The 17,850-nt window shown below is 44.7% G+C and overlaps 1 long non-coding RNA gene across 1 annotated transcript; it reads right to left on the reverse strand.

Annotated features, from left to right (window-relative positions):
* Positions 1–1,704: 1,704 nt before the first annotated feature.
* On the reverse strand, positions 1,705–10,405 carry LOC138366188 (uncharacterized). Its single transcript, XR_011229088.1, has 2 exons — positions 10,206–10,405; positions 1,705–8,238 (listed from the first exon to the last, which is right to left on the reverse strand). It is a non-coding gene; the product is annotated as an uncharacterized lncRNA (long non-coding RNA).
* Between the last annotated feature and the right edge of the window lie 7,445 nt (positions 10,406–17,850).

Raw genomic sequence — 17,850 nt, forward strand, 5'->3', positions numbered from 1 at the left:
ATCTCCAGAATGCCCACTTAACCAGGAACACTTTCATAATACGGAGGCCGCCGTATGTCCAGGCAGGAAGTAGATACAGGGAGTTAAGCATACTTGCCACCAAAGGGTCAGTGAGTACATTGGCTGGTGCCTGCGTGAGAGACAGTAGAGGGGACATGCCAACCAGGCGACCGTCTGACCTCTGGGGTCAACCGGCGCGATGGTGAATAACAGCTATGACGTTCGTGACGTGTTCATGACGTCACCTCTCCTACTGCTCATCGAACGAGCAAACATGATTGGTTCCCGCCCATTTGCTGCAATGCCATTGGTAAAATTGTAATCCTCTTGTGTGTGCCAAACAAGATGCCCTGAGCTTCAGGCAAAACCATTCTCGTGAGGGAGACCAAACCCAGAGGACGGGTTCTGTTCTGTCTACCGGCCAATAGACTGAACACCGTCTATTCCTCACCGTCAAGCTAACTCAGCGTCTCTACGATATACCACACACTCACCCAGAATCACGAGTGTGAATATATTGTTCAGAAGCCTAAAGTGACAAATCTCTAGAGCGAAACAGACTGGTATCAGGTAACCCCTGGTGACAAAGATCGTTGTGAGTGACTTAGAGTGAACTAAGGCAGTGCCACCGCCTAAGTAACCTGTGTGTGACTTTACCACAAGTGTACCTGCATGGTACCACAGCCGCCACTCGTCCCGAGCGTCTACCTCAGTACCTCGAGGCGCCCGCCGCCGCCCTCATTACTACGTGACGTCACCACCTTACTCATCGCCAGTGCCAGTGTGTGTGTCTTAAGCATACAGCACGCCCTGCTGCAAGTACCCTCCGTGTCTATGAGCGAAACCAGTTGTCAGGCCACCTACGAGTGCTTGTATAAATGTGCCTGAGTGAGTGAGTAAGGAAAGGTACCTTATCTGTAAGTACAAAATCTTGTCATTGTTTTATTGTGTGTGTTGATCTGAGGGATCAACCACAGTTCTCACCTTCTTATACCTGTCACAGCTTATAGGTGAATCGACGGTGAATGCGTGGTTATCTGTGTGGTATCACTGCATTTCACTAGTCTGTGAATGTGAGCTTCACATACACCACATATTTAGTTATTGTGTGTGATTATTATTGTGCATGTTATTGCCTGTCCCATTGACAGTGTATTTGTTGATTTATTGCATATCATTACCGAGTATCTGGTTGGAACTCTTGTGATCCCTTTGCATACCGGCAGTTAGGTTGCCGTATTAATGATTGGCTGTCAACTGTGTTAAGTTAGGTGTTTCTCCACGAGTGGATACGAGTCGATTAGCCAAACGTCAAGAGTCTCGCTAATATAACCATAGCTTTGCTGACGCCAATCTAAAGTAAATCAAACACCCTGTGTATTAGTGGTTAAGTTAGTAAATAAACTACTGTTAAGCTTTATGCGGTGTTTCCGTTGGACCACTTCTGAATACTGCCAACATTACTCAAGCCTTCAGCTCTAAGTGTCTTCAACACCGAGTTGCCTAAGTCCCTAAACTATAAATGTGATGAGGACCCTAGAAGTCCCTTAAAGCGTTAAATCATTGAGGAGATTCCAACGATCAACGTGAAGCAGGACCGGGTGAGGCTAGTCTGAGAAGAGACCCTCAAGGACTAACTATCTTGCTCCCAGGCTCTGTACAGTTGCTCTCGTATTTTCTATTCTGCTAATTCCGACAGCTTCGTGAAGCGTCTGCCACATGTACATTGGCGATGTACGCATTGCAGTCGTGAAAGCAAAAAAGAAAACCCCCACACCTTTTAAATGCAATATACCTGCAACTGATATTCCTCTTCATCTGTTCCCACAATTCAAGTACCATATACACCTGCCACTAAGAAAGGTAATGAGAATCTGCTCTTTCCAAAGCTGTCACACTTTAAATAATTGCCTCTCGTCATAACTTTTAAGATCCCATGAGTACTGTCTACACCGATGACCCAGTCCAATCATCTACAGGACGGACTGCAGCAGTATGCAGGTACAGGAACAATACTTCCACACAGTAAGTGTCACGTTAAACAACTGGCTGACCTCTGTACAAACTGCTGCTGCACTACAACTAGCTCTCAGTATATATAAAGTCACAGGAGGTGGTGACATAATTGTGTTTCAAAGTCTGCTCTTCAAGCTCTTTAAAACTTTTCCAGCATGATCGACAGTAAGAGCTTCATAATTGCACTTATAAATAGTCGCAGAATAAAGGGTTCAGAATCTCGTGTATGGATACCATCTCACAAATATAACCCACCATAATGACTAACATTGAGCCAAATTTGCGTGTAACAAGGAAGAAGTTGAATTAGACCTAGGTGTCCCCATCTCTTGTCAAGACTATATTGTTTAACACTCTGTGTATAAGAGAAATTACCGACTCAATGGTCTGAAAACACCAACATAAAAACCTGTGATATGTTTAGATCAGAAACCTATGTATTTGGGCAGCACAAAACGTTCCCAAGACTGGGCGACGCTACTGAAAATTCGAGTCAGGCTAAACCGACCTGCACAAGACATTAACATACTGAGAAGCTGCACATTTACCACACAATATATCAGAACACCTGACAGACTGAAAAAGCCATCGACACTCTGGCTTTACTACTAGAAGTAAATTATGAATGACCTTCCACGTCCGATAAAATACTTCTTTGACAACTAAAAAATAAAAGATTCCTCCACTGACTATTTGGACCCTAATGCTGGAGTGCCACAAGGCTGTGTACTCGCGCCAACATTACACCTCACACTACAGAGGGAAGGAAGGGCAGGAGTGGCGGCCCTGCTGATAAAGGATTAGGGTTTCCAGGAGATTGATATCCCAGGCTGCGAGGAGTTCAGAGACTACATAACAGTCACCATGACGATGGCAGGACCAAAGATAGTAGCTGTGATATATAACCCTCCATTAAATGACAACCATTGCAGTTCCTACCATAACTGAAAGGGCAGACTGTCGCCTGTTAAAAATCGATTCCGACTTCCAATCATAGGGACTCCACCCATTAAAAGTTACAAGAACCATTTGGTGGCACAGCGAGAGAGCTAAACTATTGGACATGACAAACATTTTAATCCAACATGTAGTCAACACGTAATGATTAACCAGCTTGACTTTACCTCGAAAACACTGAACGATTCACATACATGGGAAATAAAGTTCGTAGACCCATGGGAATGAGTGAACATTATCTTTACGTTTAAATATATGGTGAAAGAAGGGATAACTTACTCAGGGAAGGGACCAGAAAGCCAAAGCCTGCAATATCTAAATTGAAATTACAAGGAAACAATTTATAACATAAACACAGGTAACAAAGCTCAAAAAGAAAGACTGCACAGACGTTATTGATTACATCACCCAGAAGAGTAAGGAGGTGGCACAAGTTTGTCCTGGTATGAGAGCAAATATTTTCACTTGTGTTAAGTTGGGTGAGTGAGTATGACCAGATGTATATCAGCGTGGAATCCACAGGAGTGCACATCCATCCGTGCACTCTCCTGTATTCTCTGGTCTGGGAGCAAGGTCTGCCTTGCTGGGTATCTATGGGCTGGACTCTTGCAATATCCTTGGCCAGCCCAGCCAGAGTTGTTGCACGCCCAGATCACCAGAGGAGACTATGCAAGTCATCAGTGGCACTCAGTTGTTCCCATCATAGGGAGAGAACTTAGAGGGTTAGTTTCGTGCACCCAGGTCTGAAGTGTTCGCTCACACTAAGGCAGGTCTAACCTTCCTTGTTACTAGTCCACGACACCATGAAACCTTGACATTTCTTTATGGAATTGCCACATGTCATGGTAAAATCTCTAGGAAGAGATTCGGCCTACTCCATTATCACCTATTCTATTCATTCACATCTATTTAATCAAGAACTGCAGCCAAGAACAACTACTTCCAGACATCTAGACAATACCACCAGTCTACCTACCCCATCGACCCTCACCCCACCTTGCACCTGGGTCGCTGGGAGACCACGCCTTCCGAAACAAGCAGTTTAACAGTAAAAAGTCACCAGCTCCATCTGTCCGGCTTATATTCTGTATAAATTGGGCGTTCTTGCCCATCATGAGTTACATTACTCCTGTGTGCTCACCTGAGTAGACCTGTTAACATCTGAGTGTGGTAACGGATTTAGTCAGACTCGCCCATAGTATTCTGCACCATATTTTGCACCTTAACGTAATGTAAATTTGTTTGTTCATCCTGTTTGTTTTGCACACTTTGTATTAGAGCCAAGCCTGGATATTTTTGTAATTTGTTTAATTTTTAAAGTAAAGTATTTTTTAAATGTTTTTTTCCCTCTGCTTTATCCTACAGTTTACCTCACTGTGAAGACACCTTTGCAGTTTAATTTTTTTTTTATATATTTTGTGACGAATTAGAGACTGCACGGCCACCAATGTTTCCCGTCACACATTCGTTTACACATTTGTCTGCTATTCGTCTATTAGGTCACTAGATAATTGGGCAAAGCGAAACTAGACCAAATTATGGATTTTTTTTCACAGCCAGGATTGTGCAGCAAGCACTCCTGACAGAACTCATCAATAGCATCAACTGAGAGAAAACATGAAACCAGGAAGTCTGTTCTATCCTTGTTTGTATGTGATAATGATGGAACTAGTACTCTGAGCAGACCTAGATGAATTATGGACTTGGACTATGGATTTCAAAAAATATACAGGACTAAGATTCTTACAGCAGGCACCCAGAACACAGCAGAAAAAGTATATTTCTGTCGATTGAAAGAATAAAAGATTGAATAAAAGATTCTGTCGATTGAAATGAAATAATGTATATGGCAAACAAGCTGGAGACAACGATAAGCACAGACCAAGAGGCTAAGAGGAGGAGACACCGGGTCACCAGGACCAGTTACACTACGAAGCAGCTATAGCTGTAACAGACCATGTAATGTCCTGCGGGTATTTGGTAACAGGGGCCACCCCCTCCCCCAGAGAAGGCTGTGGTTCTCCCCTCAGAATAGGAACCAAGTCAACTGATTCAATAATGTGTGACAACCCATGAAATGACTGCCAATTGTAACATTAGCCTCAGAGGGCCATTACATTTTTGAAGACTCACTACGAAAAAAGGAATTAGAGATACGAGAGCTACACAAGAGACAACGACTATGGGTACAACGGAGAAGAGATATTGGTACAACAAAATGAGGTAAAGTCCCATACAAAAAATTTGGTTCCTTAGAAGATTCTCTGGTGCAAGTGTTACGACCTGGTTGGTCTATGTGATAAGCAGTATATAATAATAAATATATAAAAAAAATATTGTTATACAATTAGTATACGATGCATATTTAGGCATTGGTTAGGTTAGGTGTTTATGTTATGTTGGCGATTATTTGTATTTGCAGTACGTGGGTGAAGCATTTACAGCATTGTGGTTCAAACAAAAGTCGTAAACAAATCAGTGTTAAAAATATGTTTGAACGTCATCAGTTGTGACCTACCTGATCAACCAGGCTGTGATACCAGATCAACCAAGCTGTGATTCGTACGTCAGACTGCGAGCAGCCGCATCCAACGGGCTGGTTGACCAGTCCAGCCACCAGGAGGTCTGGTCGATGACTGGGCTGCGGTGATGCTAAGCCCCGGAAACACCTCAAGGTGAGACATGTAAAAACAGGTTTTTCATTTGTGACGATAATCTCCTTCAAGAGATTGAGCCTGCTCTTCCCTCCCAAGTTCGTCGCTATATACATCCCTATACAACTAATATAGAAGAAATATCCAACAAATACAACACCAAGGTTTGCCAGAGAGCAAACGTATGCAGCACCAGGAACACCTGCTCCCCCCCTCCGCCACTCGAATCACCAAACTACCTGTACGTCGCCTGCTCATCGCTGATTGGCTGCGTGTCCAGTTGCACCTGCCCTCCACCCGCCACACTACCTGATGTCTGGGGCCATACGACCTACAGACCTCAGAATATCCAGTGCTTTCAACAAGTTAAACACGTCTCGTTGGTAGACTAAGCTCTGGCTTACGTGTACTAAGAGAGGTGGCAGCTTAAAGCCAATATTCCTGCACCTATTATCTGATTGTATATTGTTCACTTGTTATTACTCACTTGTCTTAACGTAACTTTTCATTTTGTCATTTGATTATTCTTATTTTGATTGACTGATTTTATGTTCCAATTTGTATGTCCATTTTATTCATGTTTTGCTTTTCTAACGTAATTAAAATCTCATTGTTAAATTTACTTGTGTTTTGTGTGTCTTCCCATTACCTTACCACAGACGAAGTTCCAGATTTTCTTTTTTTTGTTTCTATATGTGACGAGGCCATACCCCTAGCTTTTGAAATAGCCGAACACCAACGCGTTACCGTCACATATTCATAAACCTTGGGGGGAGGGGGGTTAGCAGGTGTATGGAATGTACTTTAGCCTTTGTTTACGAGGACGAGCTTTTACACTATACTATAGATCGTGTGCAAACATCTCAGTGCTTAGCTGGCGACCTCTATTAGAATTCGAAAGCTCTAACTTTCACTTCACCTACTTCTAATATAAATAATAGCCAACAGAACCTTAACACCTAATCTAACCTACCCCCTAACTTTACATTGAAATTTAAATTATAATATTAACTAATGAAAACCAATTGTTTACACAATGTTAAACCGGATGAATACATTTGACCGGGAGCTAACGAGGGGGGGGGGGGGTGTATGGTCACCACTAATGAGCCTGGCCTGAGGACGGGGATGCTGGAAACGGGCATTTGACCTTTGTCGAAAAAGAGAGGTTGGTTTACTACAGTTCAACCCATCCATGAATGGGCAAAGTTCATCCAGACCTGAAATTTACCATTTGGAGGAGCTGCCCTTCCTAGGTACCTGCGTATGTATATATATAGATGGAGAAAGAGGCCCATAAAGGTTTATTACAAAGTCTGAAACCTTCACGTTTATAAACATCCTGCCACCCGGTTTCTCTCTCAAGAGATCTACCTTTCTCCCTGGCAACCCGAGTCAAAGGTATAACTAGTAATCAGAGTAATCTGGAGAAAGGTTTGGAGGAGCTCTGGGGCAGTCAAGTGACTGTCCAGAATCTACCATAGGAAAAGCTGCGAAGAAACTGGCCTCTCCAGTGACATTTTGTACGGGAACACACATCCAGTCTATAGAGGAAGGTTCTACCCAAGTTACTCATTCCGACAACTTCAGGAAGCATCCGAAAGGAAGTTAACGTCTTAGATGAAGGAAACCTTCGGTGAACATCCGGCCTGGAACTGGCTTCCTTCGGAGCCTCCTTTGTTAGCTTGGACAAAGGGAACATCCCCCAGTGACATTAGTATGCTTCATTCCCAGCAAAACCATAGACCCCTTGAGTAGTCTGGTGTCCCTGCTTTAAAACCTTTTATCCTGTGGTCATAGGAGCTCTGCCAATTATATAGTCTTCTCGCAATAATGAGGGACACTTAGCACTAACAACAAACCAGGTAAACTACGTTACGCAGTTCTGGAGACCCAGAAACGTTCACCTCTAACACTTCACAGGGCCTGCCACCTGACCACAATATCTGTTGATCTGTAGAAATGCTGCAGCGTTCCAGAGCTACCAATACCTTGTGCAAGATGCGGATGATGGCCACGTAGCTGCCAAGTGGTCAGCCTCCCGAAACTGTCCGACGGTATATTCAGCTTATTAGGTTTTGCCCCGACACTTTCCCCTCGTGCTATAACTTTCCTCTCGCAGGACAGTCTTCTAACCCCCAGCTGAAGCATCACCCTCTTGGGTAATTTTTGTCTAATTGATAGGACTGGTGGGATAGAAGAGACTAACAGAAGGGTGGATGGAGAGGGGAGGCAAGAGGATTGAAATGTACCCAAAAATGGTAGATTAACATTAACCATGTTACACTACCTACCACTAAATGGTCAAATTACTGGCCAAAAGAATGGTTTACCACTCTTAAGTGGTTGATGCACAAATTACATTAGACTATACCTATTAGAAGATCACTGCCTCATGGTATAGTGAGTTAAATTATTAAAATTATTAAACCCTTCACTTATTGTACTTGTGGGAATATATACACTACATTATGACCACTGCAATTCAAGAGAAGTTTTTCCAAGTAACTTTAATCCCTCCATACCTGCAGCACCGTTGTACAAGACCACTTTCTTGGGTCTGGTTGACCATTCCTGCAGTGCCGTTGTACTGGTGCACTCTCATACATGTCTGAAATTACAAATTATATTAAATACCTCAAAATAATAAAATGAACACATCTTCATGTAAAGTTTGAGAAATATCCCGCTAAACAATCGATCAGATCAGACTTTGGTTGATCTAAAAAGCCGACTTACCACAATGGCGAAACCCAACCTCAGACTTGACTCATTCACAGGCCGTTCTCAACAACGGCCAAGTGGTCGTTAACCCGGGCAGCCAAACATGGCCGTTCTTAACAACGGGCAAGTGGTCGTTAACCCAGGCAGCCAAACATGACCGTTCTCAACAACGGCCAAGTGGTCGTTAACCCGGGCAGCCAAACATGACCGTTCTCAACAACGGCCAAGTGGTCGTTAACCCGGGCAGCCAAACATGGCCGTTCTCAACAACGGCCAAGTGGTCGTTAACCCGGGCAGCCAAACATGGCCGTTCTCAACAACGGCCAAGTGATCGTTAACCCGGGCAGCCAAACATGACCGTTCTCAACAACGGCCAAGTGGTCGTTAACCCGGGCAGCCAAACATGACCGTTCTCAACAACGGCCAAGTGGTCGTTAACCCGGGCAGCCAAACATGGCCGTTCTCAACAACGGCCAAGTGGTCGTTAACCCGGGCAGCCAAACATGACCGTTCTCAACAACGGCCAAGTGGTCGTTAACCCGGGCAGCCAAACATGGCCGTTCTCAACAACGGCCAAGTGGTCGTTAACCCGGGCAGCCAAACATGGCCGTTCTCAACAACGGCCAAGTGGTCGTTAACCCGGGCAGCCAAACATGACCGTTCTTAACAACGGCCAAGTGGTCGTTAACCCGGGCAGCCAAACATGACCGTTCTCAACAGCGGCCAAGTGGTCGTTAACCCGGGCAGCCAAACATGAACGTGAAGAACGCTTCTCACATACCACACAGAGATCACACTAACATGATGCATCAAATGAACAAATCCACAAGGGCCGTGACGAGGATTCGAACCTGCGTCCGGGAGCATCCCAGACACTGCCTTAATCGACTGAGCTACGACAGGGTAAAAGGGTTGAAACCGAAGTAATACTCAACTTATTTGATCCCGTAGCCTCTCCAATCCCGTACCTCAGTCGATTAAGGCAGTGTCTGGGATGCTCCTGGATGCAGGTTCAAATCCTCGTCACGGCCCTTGTGGATTTGTTCATTTGTTCGCTTCACATAACTTGTCCTCAATCTATGCTCCTCCGTGCCCTGACCCACAACAGTTCATACATTTTAACATTAGATTCATTTAAAATAGTTTTTCATACGTGAACTATTATTATACATAGTTATTTATTACGCGAGGGAGACTGGTTGAAATACACTCGGGAGCTATAATGTCCAACAACTATCAGACCTATACACTATATAAATATACATTAATATTTACTTGTATTGGACAAAATATAGTGCTTAGTTACACAGGAGGTTAATGTTAATTATGGCGTCTCTGGTGTTGGCTGCAGCGTGGACGACACTGAGTCAGGATGGCTTGTTGCATTCACATTGGATGGTCGGAGGGGGGGGGGGGGGGTGAAGAGTGACACTTGCTAAATAAAAAGTCTTTGGTCCGAATTTCAAAGCCTGAAGTCTGATAATTCACAAGAAACACCTTGTAACTGCCAGAATTTAAAATAATTTGTAAACTTTTTGCACCTGATTTTGGTCGAAGGTTCAATTTCACTATAAAGTTAACACGCCGCTGTTATGGAACAGTTAATCACCTAGCAGTCGTTTTAGAATTTAATTTTGTTTTAATAAGCTTCATGAAAAGTTAAGCAAGGTAAAAGTGTCTACTAATAGTAGACAAAGGTATATTACACTATCATATTTACTAACAAATAAACCAGAGCTAATTGAATTATTTTGAATAAAGTTTTATAGCCATGCTTATTTAAAAAGTCAGCAAATATTGGTCTACCAACAGAAAACAATGTGATAAAATAACTAAACATCTATAGTAACTTGCCTGTAAGCCTGGCGCAGGTAACCTGATCTACAGCACTGTCCAGGTGACTAATTAGTAACACCAGTGAGGCGGGCGGTGAGCAGCACCTCTCCCCACGACGGCCCGCCGCGCCTCTTGACTACCTTGGCCTGTGGTGGGCGGTGAGCAGCACCTCTCCTCACGACGGCCCGCGCCACACTGCCCGCCGCGCCTTTTGACTACCTTGGCCTAATGGGTCAACTACCTGTGACGTCATTCTCCTCACCTCACATGAGGCCGCCTCACTTACAAATAATTCACAAGTAACAAGTCACTTCAACAATATTAATATAGTTTATTTCTATTAATGTGAAGAATGAGCAAGTGTGAGTATGTATTAAGGGCACATACTCCACTACTGGACATTAAACCCACTACCACACTCACCTAGTAGCTTGGAGGCTCCATAACGCCTTCTGTAATTGTTATGTTGGGGTCTAGGCCAGGTACAGCAACCAGTGTTCAGCCGTGTGTGTGTGCGTGTGTGCGCGTGTGCGTGTGTGTGTGTGTGTGTGTGTGTGTGTGTGTGTGTGTGTGTATACACACTCACCTATTTGTGCTTGCAGGATCGAGCATAGACTCTTTGATCCTGCCTTTCCAGCTATCGGTTGTTTACAGCAATGACTCCTGTCCCATTTCACTATCATACCTGGTTTTAAAAGTATGAATAATATTTGCTTCCACAACCTGTTCCCCAAGTGCATTCCATTTTTCCACTACTCTCACGCTAAAAGAAAACTTCCTAACATCTCTGTGACTCATCTGAGTTTCCAGTTTCCACCCATGTCCCCTCGTTCTGTTATTATTACATGTGAACATTTCATCTATTTCCACTTTGTCAATTCCTCTGAGTATTTTATATGTCCCTATCATATCTCCTCTCTCCCTTCTTTTCTCTAGTGTCGTAAGGTTCAGTTCCTGCAAACGCTCTTCGTATCCCATCCTTCGTAACTCTGGGAAAAGCCTCGTCGCAAACCTCTGAACCTTCTCCAGTTTCTTTATGTGTTTCTTCAGGTGGGGGCTCCATGATGGAGCGGCATACTCTAAGACGGGTCTCACGTAGGCAGTGTAAAGCGCCCTAAAAGCCTCCTCATTTAGGTTTCTGAATGAAGTTCTAATTTTCGCCAGTGTAGAGTACGCTGCTGTCGTTATCCTATTTATATGTGCCTCAGGAGTTAGATTAGGTGTCACATCCACTCCCAGGTCTCTTTCTCCAATCGTTACAGGTAGGTTGTTCCCCTTCATTGTGTACTGTCCCTTTGGTCTCCTATCACCTGATCCCATTTCCATAACTTTACATTTACTGGTGTTAAACTCCAGTAGCCATTTCCCTGACCATTTGAGGGAGCCGGTCGGCTGAGCGGACCGCACGCTGGACTTGTGATCTGTGGTCCTGGGTTCGATCCCAGGCGCCGGCGAGAAACAATGGGCAGAGTTTCTTTCACCCTATGCTCCTGTTACCTAGCAGTAAAATAGGTACCTGGGTGTTAGTTAGCTGTCACGGGCTACTTCCTGGGGGTGGAGGCCTGGTCGAGGACCGGGCCGCGGGGACACTAAAAAAGGCCCGAAATCATCTCAAGATAACCTCAAGAAGATCTCTGCAACCTGTTTAAGTCCTCTTGGAGGATCCTACAATCCTCGTCTGTCACAACTCTTCTCATTAATTTTGCGTCATCCGCAAACATTGACATGTATGATTCCACTCCTGTAAACATATCATTTACGTAAATTAGAAAGAGGATTGGTCCCAGCACCGATCCTTGAGGTACTCCACTTGTTACTGTTCGCCAGTCCGACTTCTAGCCCCTTACCATTACCCTCTGGCTTCTTCCTGTTAGGTAGTTCTTCACCCATACTAGGGCCTTTCCGCTTACTCCTGCCTGCCTCTCAAGTTTGTATAGCAGTCTCATGTGCGGTACTGTATCAAAGGCCTTTTGGCAGTTAAGAAATATGCAGTCTGCCCAGCCTTCTCTGTCCTGCCTTATCCTTGTTACTTTATCATAGAATTCTAAGAGGTTTGTTAGGCATGATTTCCCTGTCCAGAACCCATGTTGGTGCTTGTTTACAAACCCAATGCTCTCCAGGTGCTCAACAAGTCTTAGCCTAATTATTCTTTCAAGTATTTTGCAGGGGATGCTTGTCAGTGATACGGGTCTGTAGTTAAGTGCCTCCTCCCTATCACCTTTCTTGAAAATCTGTACGACATTTGCCTCCTTCCAGCAACTGGGCAATTCTCCCGACATAAGTGACTCAATACAGATTATTGCCAGAGGCACGCTGAGAGCCTGCGCTGCCTCTTTAAGTATCCACGGTGATACTTTGTCTGGTCCAACAGCATTATTTGCATCCAGTGTTGTCAACTGTTTCATTACCTCCTCTGCTGTCACCTCTATATCTGATAGTCTTTTATCTAGGGTAATCGCTTCTAACAATGGGAGCTGCTCAGGCTCGGTTGTGAACACTCCATGGAAATTTGCATTCAGTACCTCGCAGATTTCCTTGTCGCTTTCTGTATATGCCCCTTCTGTTTTCCTCAGTCTTGTCACTTGGTCATTTACCGACATCTTCCTTCTTATATGGCTATGTAATAAGTTAGGTTGCTTTTTCGCTTTGACTGCAATATCATTCTCATAATTTCTTTCCGACACTCGTCTTATGTTAATGTAATCATTCCTAGCTCTGTTACATCTAATCCTGTTGTCCTCTGTCCTTTGTCTTCTGTACTTCCTCCACTCCCTCCAGCTTCTCACCTTTGCTTCCTGACACTGTCTATTAAACCATAGGTTATTATATTCCCTCCTGCTTTTTTTCTTTATTGTTGGAATAAATCTCTCTCCAGCCTCCTTGCATTTCAATATGACTTGGTTCATCATACCTTGCACTGTTTTTCCTCTAAGTTCTTCCTCCCACTGCACTTGTACCTGGTAGTCCCTTATCCTTCTGTAGTCCCCTTTTCTGTAATCAAGTGTCCTTTCCCGGACCTCTTGTCCTTTGGTCACAATTTTAAGCTCCATCATGTAGTCAAAGACTAGGACACAATGGTCAATGGCTCCAAGTGGTATTTCATGTTCCAACTGCTCGATGTCTTCTATATTCTGGGTGAAAATGAGATCTAATAGGCTGGGCGTATCCCCTCCTCTTTCCCTAGTATCTTCCTTCACATGCTGTGTTAGGAAATTCCTGTCAATAACGTCTACCAGCTTCGCTCCCCAGGTCTCCTCCCCGCCATGGGGATTCCTCGTTTCCCAATCTATCTCTCCGTGATTTAGGTCCCCCATGACCAGCAGCTTCGCTCTCATTCTATGCGCTATAGTTGCTGTCCTCTGCAGTTCATCTATACATGTCTTGTTGCTGTCCTCATACTCCTGCCTGGGCCTTCTACTGTTTGGTGGGGGATTGTAGAGTATCAAGATTACAATCTTCTTCCCATCCACTGTCAGAGTTCCATGGATGAAGCTCGTGCTCTCATTGGTACCCGGATTTTCCAGCTCATCAAACTTCCATTTCCGCTTTATTAGGAGTGCCACTCCTCCTCCTGTATGTGTGTGTGTGTGTGTGTGTGTGTGTGTTGGGTCGAGGCCAAGGGCCAGGTACAGTAACCGGTTATGGTGTTCAGCCTCGTACTCACCTAGTTGTAATCACCTAGTTGTGTTTGCGGGGGTTGAGCTCTGGCTCTTTGGTCCTGCCTCTCAACCGTCAATCAACAGGTGTACAGATTCCTGAGCCTATCGGGCTCTATCATATCTACACTTGAAACTGTGTATGGAGTCAGCCTCCACCACATCACTTCCTAATGCATTCCATTTGTCATCCACTCTGACACTAAAAAAGTTCTTTCTAATATCTCTGTGGCTCATTTGGGCACTCGGTTTCCACCTGTGTCCCCTTGTGCGTGTTCCCCTTGTGTTAAATAGACTGTCTTTATCTACCCTATCAATTCCCTTCAGAATCTTGAATGTGGTGATCATGTCCCCCCTAACTCTTCTGTCTTCCAGCGAAGTGAGATTTAATTCCCGTAGTCTCTCCTCGTAGCTCATACCTCTCAGCTCGGGTACTAGTCTGGTGGCAAACCTTTGAACCTTTTCCAGTTTAGTCTTATCCTTGACTAGATATGGACTCCATGCTGGGACTGCATACTCCAGGATTGGCCTGACATATGTGGTATACAAAGTTCTGAATGATTCTTTACACAAGTTTCTGAATGCCGTTCGTATGTTGGCCAGCCTGGCATATGCCGCTGGTGTTATCCGTTTGATATGTGCTGCAGGAGACAGGTCTGGCGTGATATCAACCCCCAAGTCTTTTTCTTTCTCTGACTCCTGAAGAATTTCCTCTCACAGATGATACCTTGTATCTGGCCTCCTGCTCCCTACACCTATCTTCATTACATTACATTTGGTTGGGTTAAACTCTAACAACCATTTGTTCGACCATTCCTTCAGCTTGTCTAGGTCTTCTTGAAGCCTCAAACAGTCCTCTTCTGTTTTAATCCTTCTCATAATTTTAGCATCGTCCGCAAACATTGAGAGAAATGAATCGATACCCTCTGGGAGATCATTTACATATATCAGAAACAAGATAGGACCGAGTACAGAGCCCTGTGGGACTCCACTGGTGACCACGCCAATCGGAGGTCTCACCCCTCACTGTAACTCTCTGCTTCCTATTGCTTAGATACTCCCTTATCCACTGGAGCACCTTACCAGCTACACCTGCCTGTCTCTCCAGCTTATGCACCAGCCTCTTATGCGGTACTGTGTCAAAGGCTTTCCGACAATTCAAGAAAATGCAGTCCGCCCAGCCCTCTTTTTCTTGCTTAATCTTTGTCTCCTGATCGTAGAATTTTATCAAGCCTGTAAGGCAAGATTTACCCTCCCTGAACCCATGTTGGCGATTTGTCACGAAGTCCCTTCTCTCCAGATGTGTTACCAGGTTTTTTCTCACGATCTTCTCCATCACCTTGCATGGTATACAAGTCAAGGACACTGGCCTGTAGTTCAGTGCCTCTTGCCTGTCGCCCTTTTTGTATATTGGGACCACATTCGCCGTCTTCCATATTTCTGGTAGGTCTCCCGTCTCCAGTGACTTACTATACACTATGGAGAGTGGCAAGCAAAGTGCCTCTGCACACTCTTTCAATATCCATGGTGAGATCCCATCTGGACCAAGAGCCTTTCTAACATCCAGATCCAGCAGGTGTCTCTTGACCTCCTCTCTCGCAATTTCGAACTCTTCCAAGGCCACCTGGTTTACCTCCCTTTCTCCTAGCACAGTGACCTCATCTTGTTCTATTGTGAAGACCTCCTGGAACCTTTTGTTGAGTTCTTCACACACCTCTCTGACATTCTCTGTATACCTGTCATCGCCTGTTCGAAGTTTCAATACCTGTTCTTTCACTGTTGTTTTCCTTCTGATGTGACTGTGGAGTAGCTTTGGTTCGGTCTTGGCTTTGTTTGCTATATCATTTTCAAAACTTTTCTCTGCTTCTCTTCTCACCCTGACGTACTCATTCCAGGTTCTCTGGTATCTCTCTCTGTTTTCTGGTGTTCTGTTATTCCGGAAGTTCCTCCACGCCCTTTTGTTCAGTTTCTTCGCTTCCATACATGCCCTATTATACCATGGATTCTTCTGTTGCTTCTCGGATGAAGCCGGTTCATCCCGGCTTCTTTGGGCCGGGATGAACCTGTTTACTGCCTCCTGACACTTTTGGGTAACATAGTCCATCATACCCTGTACAGACTTATCTCTGAGGTCTGTGTCATAAGGTCACTTAGGAAACTTCTCATCTGTTCATAATTACCTTTTCGGTATGCCAGCCTTTTGATTCCTTGTTCTTTTTTGGGGGAGATAAGTCCTAGCTCTACCAGGTACTCAAAGTTCAGTACACTGTGGTCACTCATTCCCAAGGGCACTTCCATCTTGACTTCTCTTATATCCCACTCATTTAGGGTAAATATCAAATCAAGCATTGCTGGTTCATCTTCTCTTCTCATTCTTGTTGGTTCTTTGATGTGCTGGCTTAGAAAGTTTCTTGTTGCCACGGCCAGCAGCTTAGCTCTCCATGTTTCTGGTCCTCCATGCGGGTCTCTGTTCTTCCAATCTATCTTCCCATGGTTGAAGTCTCCCATAATTAGTAGTCCAGATCCATTCCTGCTAGCAACAGAAGCTGCTCTTTCTATTATGTTAATAGTGGCCATGTTGTTTCTATCATAATCCTGTCTAGGTCTTCTGTCATTTGGTGGTGGATTATATATGAATACGACTATAATTTTTTCCCTCCATTTGTTACGGTACCTGCTATGTAGTCACTGAAACCTCCACAGCCCTGAATATCCATCTCCTCAAAATCCCAGCCTTTTCTTACCAGCAGAGCTACACCACCCCCACCTCTTCCTTCCCTCTCTTTCCTCATAACATAATAGTCCTGTGTGAACACTGTATTTGTTATCGTTTTCGTGATCTTTGTTTCTGTGAGGGCTATTATGTCTGGGTTTTCCTCTAGTACCCGTTCTCCAAGCTCATTTGCTTTATTTGTAATTCCATCTATGTTAGTGTACATCGCTTTGAGGCTCACTTTCTTCTGTCCCTTCTCAAATCGCCTCCTTGGTGAGTGTTCTGCTGGTGGGGGAGGCTATTCCATGGGTGCGAGGACCTGTGAGGTGGATAACAGGGTCTCAGAGGATACTGGGATGAGGGGCGGGGGATCCAGTGAAGGGGGAGGGACAGGGAGGGTATGGGGTGAAAAGAGAGGGAGGACGGGATGGAAAGGGGGGGAGGTGTGTGTGTGTGTGTGTGTGTGTTGGGGTCTAGGCCAGGGGCCAGGTACAGTAACCGGTTATGGTGTTCAGCCTCGTGTGTGTGTGTGTGTGTGTGTGTGTGTGTGTGTGTGTGTGTGTGTGTGTGTGTGTGTGTGTGTGTGTGTGTGTGTGTGTGTGTGTGTGTTGGGGTCTAGGCCATGGGCCAGGTACAGTAACCGGTTATGGTGTTCAGCCTCGTGTGTGTGTGTGTGTGTGTACTCACCTAGTTGTACTCACCTAGTTGTGTCTGCAGGATCGAGCATTGACTCTTGGATCCCGCCTTTCGAGCATCGGTTGTTTACAGCAATGACTCCTGTCCCATTTCCCTATCATACCTGGTTTTAAAATTATGAATAGTATTTGCTTCCACAACCTGTTCCTGACGTGCATTCCATTTTCCCACTACTCTCACGCTAAAAGAAAACTTCCTAACATCTCTGTGACTCATCTGAGTTTCAAGCTTCCATCCATGTCCCCTCGTTCTGTTACTATTCCGTGTGAACATTTCGTCTATGTCCACTCTGTCAATCCCTCTGAGTATCTTATACGTTCCTATCATGTCCCCCCTCTCCCTTCTTCTTTCTAGTGTCGTAAGGCACAGTTCCCTCAGGCGCTCCTCATACCCCATCCCTCGTAGCTCTGGGACGAGTCTCGTTGCAAACCTCTGAACCTTTTCCAGTTTCATTATATGCTTCTTCAGATGGGGACTCCATGATGAGGCGGCATACTCTAAGACTGGCCTCACGTAGGCAGTGTAAAGCACTCTAAATGCCTCCTTACTTAGGTTTCTGAATGATGTTCTAACTTTTGCCAGTGTAGAGTACGCTGCT

This window comes from Procambarus clarkii, chromosome 19 (genome assembly GCF_040958095.1).
Source record: "Procambarus clarkii isolate CNS0578487 chromosome 19, FALCON_Pclarkii_2.0, whole genome shotgun sequence".
Lineage (NCBI taxonomy): Eukaryota > Metazoa > Arthropoda > Malacostraca > Decapoda > Cambaridae > Procambarus > Procambarus clarkii.